At 44.3% G+C, this 13,377-nt stretch overlaps 1 protein-coding gene and 1 pseudogene across 2 annotated transcripts in view; one reads left to right on the top strand and one right to left on the bottom strand.

Annotated features, from left to right (window-relative positions):
* The window catches only part of NELL1 (neural EGFL like 1), an 812,163-nt gene that overhangs the window by 50,589 nt on the left and 748,197 nt on the right, over positions 1 to 13,377 (top strand). The window lies entirely within an intron of this gene.
* On the bottom strand, positions 2,881 to 3,767 carry LOC121475981 (annotated as a pseudogene).

The raw sequence follows: 13,377 nt of genomic DNA, 5'->3' as shown, positions 1-13,377 counted from the left end.
CGACATGGAACTTGATCCCAAGACCCTAGGATCACACCCTGGGCCAAAGGCAGGTGCTCAATTGCTGAGCCACCCATGTTTTCAGTGTTTTGTCTTTGGTTTCCTTTCCTGTTTTATTGCACCAATTAAAAGTTCTAATACAATGCTGAAAAGAAGGGATGCTGAACATTTTTGGCTCAATCTTAGAAGGAAAGCAACATTTTACCATTAAATATGATGTTACCTGGAGGTTTTTTATATACTTATTTATTTTGTAGATGCCCTGTATTAGAATGAGGAGGTTGTCATCTATCCTCATTCACTAGGAGTTTTTTTTTTGTTACTTATTTTATTCATTCATTAGAGGCACAGAGAGAGAGAGAGAGAGAGAGAGAGAGGCAGAGACACAGGCAGAGAGAGAAGCATGCTCCATGCAGGGAGCCCGACGTGGGACTTGATCCCAGGACCCCGGGATCACACCCCTGGCTGAAGGTGGCGCTAAACCGCTGAGCCACCAGGGCTGCCCTCTAGGAGTTTTTTTTTTTTTTTAATTGAAGTATAATGATATGTAATATATTAGTTTCAGATGCACCTGATTCAATATTTGTATATATGATCACCTCAAGTCCAGTTAACAACTGTCACCATAGATAGTTACAAAAAATTTTTCTTTTCTGGTGATGAGAACTTTTAAGATCTACTTGCTAAGAGCTTTTTCCTCCCTATCATCACGAATGGTTGTTGCATTTTTGCCAAGTGCTTTTTCTGTATTTATTGGGATGATTGGGTGCCAGCTCCACTGTCGTCAGCTTTGGGAGCAGCTATTTCAGCAGCAGGACTGTGGGAAGTCAAAAATTTATAAACATGTCTTATACAAACAGTAAAGAGAAACTGATGCTTCTTTGAGAGTTTTCCCTATGAAATAAAGGTATAACTGGCAAGAGCACAGTATTATTCTTTACCTAAGTTATTGCCCTTTAAACAGAAGATTTCGGAGTTATGTCCCATTCCCCAGAAATTACCATGGCTTTAAGATCTTACTGTTAACCGTGTCTGGGAGAAGTGACAGGAGAAGGTGGGCATGGCACGATGCTTGGAATGGAAAGTGTAAAATGAACAGGGGACACAGAGACCCTTTCTCCCATTTCAGTCAGTGATCTTCATATAGGACAGTGTGGAGCAAACAGGAATAAGGGAAAATTATTTTCCAGTTTAGTTATGAAATGGAAAGAGAGCCTCAAAGTGCTTTAAACAGGTTCTAGCCCTGAGGCTCAGATGCGTCTCAGTCAGAGAAGTATGACGGATTTAGTTTTGATCACCCAGCCTCTCTCTTGTGATGGTAGGGAACCCACGGAGAATGAAGGAGGTGCTGAAGGGCTGGATAAATATCTATTATTATTATTATTATTATTTTAATGGAGAAGTTGTGGATTCTAGAGAGCATAGTTTAGTGAACTTAATATCTCTTCTTGGCAAAATTCTAGGTTTCTTTTTTAATTAAATAGATGGGAGCATAAGAAGAAAAATCGTTGACTCCCTGGAGCTGATTCAAAAATCCATTCAAATGTCACCTTCCTCTGATGGCTTCTTGGACCCTGAAAGGCAGAAATCAGTTCAGTTTGGTCTCTGTGCTCCCCTATTAATTATACTTTAACTCTAGCCCTGGCCACATATTTTTTTGTAATTTGTGTCCTTGGCTGTTGGTCTCCTTTACTAGACTACCTCTTTAGAGGCCAAAGCCAAGTTTATTCTCTGTGTTATCTCTGAGTTTAGCACAGTGCCTGGAACTCTGAGGGTGCACATAAATGTCTGTGTGATAAATGAAATAATAGAACCTGCCAAAATCACATTTTTAAAAGAATCTTATGTACCAGCCAAACTTTTGTACTTGTAATAGATCAATAGATCAATAGCCAACTCTCCTTTAGTAAAAAGGAGAAATTTAATTGGCTTATGTAACCAAAGTTAGGGATAGAGGTGGCTTGTGTTTTCCTGGATTAAAGAGCTCTATTGATGTCATAATGACTTCATCTCACTTTCTCCCCATCTCTTAGCTTTGCTCTGTTTTGGGCTCGGTGTATTTAAGTAGGCTGCTCCTCTGGGTAGGGTGGTCCCTAAGACCCTGGGCTTATATCATAGTCTTCTCAGAGCTTCAGTGGAAAGGTGCCTCTTTTTTTTTTTTTTTCAATAAGTAAAACAAAAATTTTGGAACTATGTCTCATTGGACTGTCATGGGTTATATACCCACCCCTGAGCCAAATGGTGTGTTCAGGAGGATGCATGATGCTGATTGCGCAGGCCTAGGTCACACATCTACTCATGCCATTGTGAGTATAGTCAACACCTGAACCATATAGATAGAGGGTTGGTGAGTGGGGCTTCTCCAAAGGAAAACCATGGTGTAGTTACTAAAAAAGGAAGTGCATGATGAGCAGAAAAAAAAAATCCAGTTACCTCTGGCTTCTTGACCAGTTTTATTCATTGTTATATTGCAGACAAGTATACTTTGATTTTGGTGGGGCCTTTAGCATAGTCTCTCTAGATAGTCTTTGGGCAAGATCATTAAATGTGAGCTTGTGGATAAAATAGGTGGATTTTTTTGAAGTTTCCACAGAATAATTTTATTTTTTAACACATGGTAAACATATACATCCAATATTCACTCATCTTGCACATTTATTCACAAATGACTTCCAAATTACACCTGCTTTGATATTGAAGAATGTACGAACAGTTATCTTAGTTGAGATATGAAGAATGCTTTTAGATATGCACCATTCTGAATATATTGGCCACAGCAGAATTTTGTTAGATTAGTTCTATGAATTTAAAGGTTTGAAAAGCTACTACTTTTGCATCTAATACTGCAGCAATATCAGCTTGTATTCCACAGAATATTCCTTAGTTTTTCTGGTGATGGAACTACTTATCCACATCTGTTGGTACCGTGCAGGCAGATTGGCACGGTGGTGGTGAAGCATCCACAACGGCTTCGGCAGCATCAGGATCACACTTGAAGGGCCTCTCCGACACCATAGTATTCATGCAACTGATTCCCTTTCCACGATTTTCTTCGTCACTGATGCTCTCCAACGGTTATGAGTGCTTTTAATAATATCAGTTGCAAAATCCTTATCTTTAAATTCTGCATTGAGAGCAATCTGACTCTCTGGTTTTCCACCAGGAACCTTGTACCTTCTAAACCAGTCCACAGTAGCTTCCAGGTAGCCAGGTTTCAGCCACTTGACATCATTAATTTCATTGTAATTGGCTGCATCAGGATCATCCACGTTAATGGCAATGGCTTTCCAGCCGGTTTCCCCTTCATCAGTCATAGCCAGTATGCCCAGAACTTTCACCCTAAGTATTTCACCTCTTGCACATGCCTTACTTCCAATTTCACACACATCAATGGGGTCATTGTCACCGCAACAACCAGTACGTTTGTCATTGTGTCCTGGGTCTTCCCAAGTCTGGGGGATGGCACCATAGATCCAGATATATCAAATTTGGGACATATTGGGAACAAATTTGGGAACAAATTTGCAACATAATGGAGTTTTCCTTTTTCACATCTTGTAATTGGGTTTAGAGGGTCCTTTGTAGCTAATTTCCATTTTTGCATTAGACCAGTGTGATGCTTCAACTACCATGTGGAAAATGTGCTTATCTGCATAAATCAGAACAACATGAAATGGAGATATATATTGTTCTTTTTCATTTTTGAGGAGGTCTCGGTACTCGAGTGTGAAGGGTGCAGCGTGCTCCTTGCTGCTGAAGCTGCTCATGGTGCCGATGCCTGGCCGCCGCCACAGAGCCGCAGAGCCACTAGCCACAGAGCCACAGAGCCGCAGAGCCACTAGCCACAGAGCCACAGAGCCGCAGAGCCACTACCCACAGAGCCACTAACCACAGAGCCATAGAGCCACAGAGCCACTAGCCACAGAGCCACTATCCATAGAGCCACAGAGCCACAGAGCCACAGAGCCACAGAGCCACTAGCCACAGCCATAGAGCCACAGAGCCACAGAGCCACAGAGCCACTAGCCACAGAGCCACTAGCCACAGAGCCACTAGCTTGCATGCAGCACCAACTGACAAGGAGAAACCCCCGTGCCTGTGCACCACGGTGACTGGAGTTTGGTGGATTATCTCTATCTCTGGTGGATAGTTGCTTGAACAAACATGCCCTAAAAATGTTGATTCATGAATCAATGTTGACCTAAAGGGTGGTCCCCAGGGCCATGCTGTCTGATTTTGTATGTAATTCTTTCTGGGCTGGCATTTTTCTTTTTTAAAATTTTTATTATTTTTTAAAGATTTTATTTATTTATCCATGAGAGACACAGAGAGAGACACACACACACACGCACACACACACACACCCAGGCAGAGGGACCCAGGATCACGCCCTGAGCTGAAGGCAGACGCTCACCGCTCAGCCACTGGTATTTTTCATCAGTGACTTCGACGAAGGCATCATGGATTACTTATCAAACCTTTAGGCTAATGGCTCCTGGAATTTTGGGTTTCACAATTTGGTAAAGTTGCAGAAACAATTTAGGAAGTGATGCAGTGGGGATCCCTGGGTGGCTCAGCAGTTTAGCGCCTGCCTTTGGCCCAGGGCGCGATCCTGGAGTCCCGGGATGGAGTCCCACGTTGGGCTTCCGGCATGAAGCCTGCTTCTCCCTCCTCCTGTGTCTCTGCCTCTCTCTCTTTCTCTATCATTAAATAAATAAATAAACCTTTAAAAAAAAAGTGATGCAGGGTCTTCAACTTTTTATTTTTGCCATGTAGGGATGTGAATAATATTAACTTTCAGATCTTCATTTTGTCACTATTTTACTAAGAAGAGACATTGATTCCATCAAAAAAGAAAGGCCATGATCCCATGATCTCAATAAAGAGACTCCAAGAAACAGCCCTTCTCAAGAAAGGACGATCAAGTGCTTTATACTGATCTTAAAGGAAAATGGTGTATACGTGCACTGCACAAACAATTGCAACACAAAAATTCAGTTTTCAAAATTACAATGGACCTAATTTCTGTAATTTTCTCTATAGATTTGTCATTTAGGAGAGTTACATTCGACAGTGCATCATACATGGAGCTTTAATGTGGACTTCACTGTTTTTGTGGGAAGTTCAGAATCATAGCTCTACTGACAAAAATAGAAGAACCACCCCCTTTTGCTGTCTCACCCAATTCAGATATTTTGTGTTGCACCAAGGGAGATTGGGAAACAGCCCTCGGCCCCACTCCTAAGCTGTGTACATGCATCTCTCTGGCCTGACATGCCTCAGCCATTTCTGCTGCCTTCTTTTCCCCACAGGCCAGGGAAGAAGCTGCGGGTCTGGCAGTGGTGGAGGAGGAAGGAAAGAGGATGGGGTCAGCCCCTACCTGAGGTGCGCACGAGAAGGCCCTGATCATTTTGAGCAAAGCAGGCAGGAACGCAGCTGAATGTTCAGGATGCTGCACACCAACAAAAAGGGAACCCACTTTTCCCCTGACCCCAAACAGCTCAGAACCCACTTGAAGACCCCTCGCGAGGAGCTGCTGCTGGAGGTGATGAGGTGCTGGGAGAAATCACTACTTCACTGGATGTCAGAAATGGGGCTCTCAGTAACTCCACAGGCTGGAGCCAGGAGCGATCGGACAGGATGGGATTTCATAGGGATTAATATAAAGTGCTTCCCAGTGGTGCAGAGCCTCAGCCACAGAACAAGCCTTTCTTGAGAGCAGGTCATGTGAGAAAGGCCTGGGGTTTTCCCACCGTCTTGAGTTCAGTATGAGCCAGAAGAATCTATGCCATCAGTCTTAGGCTACCTCAGTGGAACATGATGTCCAGATCGTGGGAGATAACGGTTGTGCAAGATGATGATGATGATGATTATTATTATTATCATTATTTTTATTATTTTTTATGTGTGCAAGATTATTTTGAACCAGAAATTACTCTTTCCGGTGGGGGTTGCTCCTTGTGTTTTGTCATTAGCAGCATCCCTGGCCTGCACCCGCTTGATGCCAGTAGCACCTCCCTCTGAGTGTGACAACCAAAAATATCTTCAGATGTTGCCCAGTACCCTTCCAGACAGGCCAGAAATACCTCCGGTGAGAAACCATTGCTCTGGACTCTAGTCTGCCCGGACCACACGTCGAACTGTGTTCAGTTCTGGGCTCTCCACTATATGGGGAAAATTCACAAACTGGATTAATTCCAGAGCAGTGGGACGTGCCAGGGTGAGGTGTGTAAAAGCCAGGCCATTAGAATTTTGGAGGATATTTCTTTAGACTGGATGACAAAGGACTCAAAGGACGCTCCATTTTTCCTTTCCATCCACTTTTTTTACCTGCTATTTTTTTGTAGCGATAAAATATATATAACATGAGTTTTGTCATTTTAGCCCTTTTTTAAGTATACAGTCCAGTGGCATTAAATTACATTTACAATGTTGTGCAGTCATCACCACTGTTTCCAAAATTTTTCATCACCCCACACGGAATCCACCCAGTTTTATCTCCTAGCCCCATCGCCGGGCACAGAGGGGCCTCTTCTAGCTGCCTTGCTGTGATCCAGCCTTGGATAAATCCCACCATCCATTCTCAGCAGGGATGGTGAGACTCAGCTGCTTATACAGGGTTTCAGTCTAGTCTCAGCTGGGCTCGATTTACCCTCAGGGCTTGTATATCCCACTTGGTTTCTGCCCCTACACTCCCCAGCAGCTGCTCCAAACCATTCCCTATTTTCCCCTTGGCCTACCCCCATCCTCCTTTCATACCACCTATACCTCACTATTTGCGTTTATCTAAAATGAATTTCTTAAGCTCTTTCTCCTGAAGAATTTTACCCTACGATCACCTGTCTTCTCTTCCTTTAGGCTTGGTCCTCCAGGCCATGTGATCCTGTTTCTTTCTCAAGCTAACTATCCCCCCTGAACATGTGGTCATGTGTCTTGCCTCCAGAACCTGGTGTGAGAGCCATGTCTTCCCTTTCTTGAAATTTTGGTATGCTCCTCCTGCTTCTTCTTAACATGGTATATTAGTTTGGGCTACTGTAACAAAATACCATAAACTGGGAGTGTTAAACAATAGAACTTTATTTCCCATAGTTTTGGATGCTGGGAAGTCCCAAGTTCAAGGTGACAACAGGGTTATGTTCTGGTGAGGATCCTCTTCTTGGCTTGCAGATGGCTAGTGTCTTGCTATATTCTCATATGGGGGGGGGGTGATGTTGGGGGAGGTTGAGATTGAGATTGAAACTGCAAGAGCACAACCTCTCTAGTCTCTTCTATAAGGTCACTAATCCCATCATGACCAGTCTCACCTTTGTGACCTTTTCTAAGCCTAATGATCTCCCAATGGTTCCATCTCCAGTTACCATCATGTTGGGGGTTAGAGCTTCAACATCTGAATTTTGGAGGGACACAATTCAGCCTATGACATATGCCTATATCTTTCTTTCCTAAAACCCTGAACAATCCCCTATCCTGATTTACCTCATATCATTGCCCATCTCCCTCTTTTTGGGTCCATATGCCAAAGTGTGGCCAACATAGTCTCTCTAGGACCCATTATGGCACTGCCCTATGCAGAGTGTGGCTTGGAGAATCAACTTCTTAGCATGACATTTGAGATCTCCCATGGATCTGGTTCCTACCCATTTTCTGTTCTCATCTCTTACATCCTTACTTTCCTGATTCTAAGCGTTGTCCATCCTACTACTGACCTTTGTGTGTGTGTGCACTTTCTCATATTTCAAGTCTTTGCTCTTGGTGTTTTGTCAGCTAGAAATGCCCCATCTCCATTTCATCCTCTTTATCTTCTTCCGTATGTACCACATCTTTTCTTGACCAATCGTGGATGACCTCAGCTTCAATTCAATGGGTTCTTTCTCCTGGGAGATTCAGCATATTCCTTTTTACTTTACTTAATCCACATTTTATTGTGGCTTCTTTTGTACTTTGTTCCTCTGTCTTCTGGGTGAGGGTGTACAGGCTTCCTGAGCATGGGGGCTCTGTTCACGTTTGGTTCTCCTTCAGGGCTTTGCACGCTTCAGAACCTAAAGCACACAAATTACTTGAGGAATGCAGGAGGTTTTAGATTTATCCTGTTGAGAAGAAGAGATCAACATAGGACCAACTAGCTGAAAGTTCTTTATTTTGATTTAAAATAAAGGACATTTTGAGTTAGGGCTCACCAGTAATGGGTGGGTTATCCCTGAGGGTGTTCAAACAGAAGCTGGCTCTATAATCTCTCTTAGAGAACATTTCTGGATTAGTGGGAGGTTGGGCCCAAGGTCCTCTTGGGCAGTGTTTCTTCATTTAGGCACTGCTGGTATTTGGGACTGGATAATTCTGTGTTGTGAGGGACTGTCCTGTCCCTAGACACTCTAGGATGTCTAGCAGCATCCTTGGCCTCTGCTGAGTAGATGTCAGTAGCACCTCCCAGTTGTAACAATTAAGAATATCTCCAAACATTATTATATGTCCCCTGGGGGCAAAATCATCCCAGTTGAGGACCACTGTTTTAGGGTCCCTCCTCCTGGTGAGAATCTACGAATGTAACATTTTGTTCTTTTATTGTCTAGATAACAAATATCTTAAAATCAGTGGGAATTCTGTAGGTTGGGACAATGAAAGGGAAGTCACGAAAGGGAGATAAGAGAAGGAACTGATCTTTGTGGAACCTTCCATATGTCATACCAATCTGTGAGCTTGGGAGTTTTATCCTATTTTATAGATGAGGAACTTGAGGCTCAGAACAGTCATGCAGCTGGTAAGTAGCACAGCTGGGTATCAAATGTGGACCTGCTTGAAAAACTCTCTCTTCTTCCCCCTTTCTCCCCTTGCTCTTACCTCAGTGTATCTCTCATTGCTTTTAAACTCAGCTCTCATATTAATCTGCCTCCCTTTATACGCCCCACATTCAAAATTTGAGGGCGTTTTCATTAATTGCTTCCTTGAAGTTTGGCACTTTGGCTCAGTGCTTCTTCCCCTTAGGCTGACCCAGAGTCTCAGGTATTCAGAGCATCCACGGTCCTCATGGAAGAAGTCCGCATTGGAAGTAGGAGAAGGACTAAAGAGTCCCACCTACTCCACACTTTGTTTCAGGGGTCCCAGTTATCCTTGCTTTGCCCAGAATCCACAAAATCTCGCAAGAAAATACCCTATCTCCTGTGAGAGCTTAACCCTCTAGACCTAGAAGCTCAAACCCTTCCCAAAGGCCTGGCGAGGAGGGAGCAGCCCTCATTCTCTACCTTCAGGCTGCCATTACAGAAAAAAGAATCTCTTCTTTCTTTTCTTCCTCAGTGGCCAAGCAGAAGTCTCAGAACATAGCATGGCTGTATGGTGTGGGGTGAGGAGACAGCGTGCTCAAGGCATCTGGGTCTCTTCTCAGCAACCACCATGCCCTCTACACAAATGAAAACGGAGGCTTAACACTCAAATTGAGAAATGCCAGCCATCAGTGGAAGGTTTTGGGTGGAGTGCACGTAGTTGTAGTCTCAAGTGTGTTTGACTCATCCTTTTGGTTGAATTGATGCGTGTGGCCAGTTCTGTGCTGCTCAGGCTGGGTCTACAATGCTGCGGGTGAGCTACTGCTAACGTTGTGAATGGGGAGCCCCAGAAACATTTGGGTGCACACTGGAGTGGGCTCAAATGCAGATCAGTCTCATGTCCCACACCATGAGTCTCTAAGCTTTATCTGGAAAAGTCAATCTGAAGAATGTTGTACTTTGCCCTGTAGGCCTGGGTGGGAGAAGAAGGTGAGTGGAGGGTGGAAGGTAGTGTCCAGCCTGTGGAGGAGACACATTAGAAATTGTCTGCTGGCTCTATCACTCAAGGCCTTGGGACTTGCCCTTTGAGATCTTTTGAGTTACAAGTCAAGATTTGTCATTAATACTGCTATGTACGCAGCTTGTTTGGGAATCTCTTTATTTTTCTTCCCTTTTACCACTAAACCTAAAGTTTGAGGTCTAATCCCATTTGACAGTGTCTGTTAAAGATTTAAATGCTGCTGCCATTTGGCCTCTTTCAGATACCAAGTCTGAAGGAAGGGAGGCTCGGCCCAGCCTCTCCAAGTGGTCCGCTTCTCAGAGCTCCAAACACTGTGATTGTGCATTATCTTGTGAAAATAAAAAATTCGCTTTTTCATGAGTGTTCAAGCTGCCACCGTGTTTATCTGCCAAATATTCAGACTTGTCTTGCTGTACAGACTGCAAGCATGTCTGGCATATCAGTGGAGGCGTAGGGCGTGGAGTGGGTGGTGGAAGACGAATTTTAGTTTTCATCCTCACTTCCCCACCTTTGGGTTGCCCAAGGTCACGAAGTGTCAGTAGGTGGCGAGGTGCAGGTCCCTGCAGATAAGACGGTGTGATGACAGTCACCCCCCCTCAGAGATCCTGGTCTCCCCCGAGGAGCCGGTCACCCAGGCTTCGGCTGGTTCTCGTGGGTACAAGGGGGCACCATTCAAGGTTGCCTGGTGTCTGGAGCACCTGGGTGCAGTTAAAAGACAATGTAGACCCATAATTCCCCCAAATTAGTTCTCACTATGCATTTTGCCCAGTACACACAAGAAAACAACATATGCTGAAGCTTTTGCATTCTGGTTTGCCTGATGGTACCCGGGTTCATCTTCTGGAGGAGTGTTAGAAACATTTTGCAGCCTTAGCTTAATCTTGGCTTTTTTTTTTTTTTTTAAATTTTTGTTTTTGTTTTTGTGGTCAAGCTCCACAGACAAACCCACAACTTTGGAAGTTTGGCAAATTGCCCCTCCGTGGAGGTCTCAATCTCCATCCCTCCGGTTCTAGGCGAGCAGCGACTTTAAAATGTCTTTTGGCACTTGCATATTTTGAAATAAACTCTGGGAAACAAAAAAAAAATTGTGTTTGGAAGGGAACGTGGAAGCCGGCTGGTTTTCTATGTGTGATAGAACAAGATGCTCAGAGATTTGCTTTCAAAAATGAAACCTTGAAACTTGAAGTCTGACATCCCTGGGGCCACATGATAAATGCTGATGGTTTTGCAGAGCCACGCGTTCCTTTCCTTCCCTTTTCACATTTATTTCTTTGAAAGTCATGCCGGAGCCTGAACTTGGGAGGGACCTGGCAGTCTCTGCTGGGGAGAGGAAAGTTCTCAGAGGAGAACTTTGTGGGTGCTTTAAATGTCTTGCCAGGTGGGTGCAGTGACGTGAGTGATTTTCAAGACGTCAAGTCACACACTCGGGGCGCTGGCTTGTGGTTCTGATTGTGTCTCTTTGAGTCAGTTGTTTGATGGGTTGTTTCAAGCCAGTTTCCTGGGGAGCAGAGCGCCCTTTGGTTTTTTGATTTGTTCCCTAATTGTTTGGAAATGTCCTCATTAAAAGACAAAGTAAACACGGTTTCAGGTGTGCTGAAGGCAGGAACTGGGAGGTGGCGGGAGGGGGACTGGAGGGGGGTGTTGGGGAGGACGCATGTGGTCCTTCTTGGAGATGAAAGCCCGTCCCAGAAACAAAGGCTGTCGGAAAGACACAAGCTCTTTGTACCCTGAGCACGTCTGCTGTTACGGATGAACCCTCTCCAATGGCTGCTATCACACTTGTCATATTTTATTCATGAGTTGTGGTGTGCCTGGATGAAATAAGAAAAGCAAAGCTCCAAATCATAATTATGGCATAAAAAAAGATAAAATAGTTATTATTGTGACACTTTTGAAGAATTCTTAAATCTCTCCAACAATTCACTTGGAAAAGTTGCACAGAACGACTGGGTGTGTGGCACGTATTTATGCAGGTTGGGGCTCCCGGGCTCAATGACACCCCCCCACCCCCCCTTGACAGACTCTATGCATAGAGTGAACAAGAGCATAATCGAGGAAAGGGGGCTACGTCAGTAGTTACACATAAAGAGAAACGCTGACAGGCATCTTTGCATGGATCATGCTCATATTATTACTCTGTGGTTGATCAAAATATTGTACAGTTGCTTCTTTCATTTTTATCATTTCTTAAAAAAATAGAATATGGGGTCTGGATTGTTTGGTACCCCTGAAAGGAGGAGATTTGGGGGTAACAGAAGCCAGAAACGCCCATTTACGAGTATACCTATACCCTGTCGATGTTGTGGGACAGCAACAAAGAGTTTAAGAAGTTGCTGGTTTACGTCGTGAATTTGAAAAAGTGAGATGAAACACTTTTTAAGGAAGATGTTTCAACCTCTCTCTCAAAAAAAAAAAAAAAAAAAAAAAAAAAAAAGGCCAACTGTTGTTCCTGAGGCTTCCTCTGCTGACACAGGGCTTAGTTGCTCCTCACTCACTCGCTCCCTGATTTATCCAGAGACACCTATGAACCCACACCATCCTTATGTTCGTGGCCTCCCATTCCTAGTCCGAATTATTTATGGATTCAGTGCAAGAAATTTATTCACTCGGGATTTATTTTCATCACACTGCGTTCTGTCCACCTGTTCACACTGCTAGACTGTCAGCTGCTTGAGAAAGCTGGTGAGAGGAAGCCACCCCAGTGTGCTGCTCACCTGGTGGTGACTGACCCCCTGGCACTCAGGGAAGAAAGTGACAGCGACAAACATCACGTAGATGATTGCATGTATTTGTCATGTAGCTTCTGTGATAGAAGTAGGACTAGGTCACCATTTAATAGGAGAGAAAAAGAATTTCAGAGGGGTTAAAATGACTTAGTATCTCATTGACAGGACTGATGGCTCATTCCGAGCCTTTTGATCTCAAATTCTTCTACGACACAGGGCAGTGTTTTCCAATCTTTTCCATATCCTGGCGCACAAGGACAATGGCTGTATTTGTACATTGCAGTGGAGAAAAAGAGAGGGGCTGTCTTGTTCTGTTTTGCCAAAATCTGGCCACGCCGAGGGCTGAGAGGATCCAGGGCTAGGTGATTCTTGTCATCAGGGCCCCAGCATCAGCTGAGAAGCACCTGAGGGAGCCAGGAAGGGCCTGGGAGGGCTGGGGATGGAGGGCCTTCGTGTGGGGGCTGGGTATATGTAGAGCTTGGGGAATTAGCCCAAGCTGGAGACGTGCTGGGGAGGGGCCCCAATCCCATAAGCTTGGAGGGTCAGCCAGCTAACCGCTGAGTGGGGGAATGCAGCCACCTGGTGACTTGGTGCGCGGCTGTGCATTGATCCTCAGCGTCAGCATTCACTGCATTGTTGCCTGTGGGGATGGGAGCCCTATGCTGCCAGGTCATCTAAATTTTTACTGGAGATCTGGATTTTTATATGTGAACTCTCCCAACTTTTATACTGTTTTCTTAACACACACTGAAATCTCATAATTATGTCATAAGTGGTCCTAAATCAATAGTGCCTTAGAGTTACAACTGATAGCTTTCTGTTTTTCTTTCTAGGGGGTGTAAGACAGTGGCGAACCTTCTAAACTGTGGCACCTTGG

Source organism: Vulpes lagopus, chromosome 15 (assembly GCF_018345385.1).
Source record: "Vulpes lagopus strain Blue_001 chromosome 15, ASM1834538v1, whole genome shotgun sequence".
Classification (NCBI taxonomy): Eukaryota; Metazoa; Chordata; class Mammalia; order Carnivora; family Canidae; genus Vulpes; species Vulpes lagopus.
The sequence above is the reverse complement of the archived record's forward strand: the minus strand, read 5'-3'. Positions and strand labels throughout refer to the sequence as shown.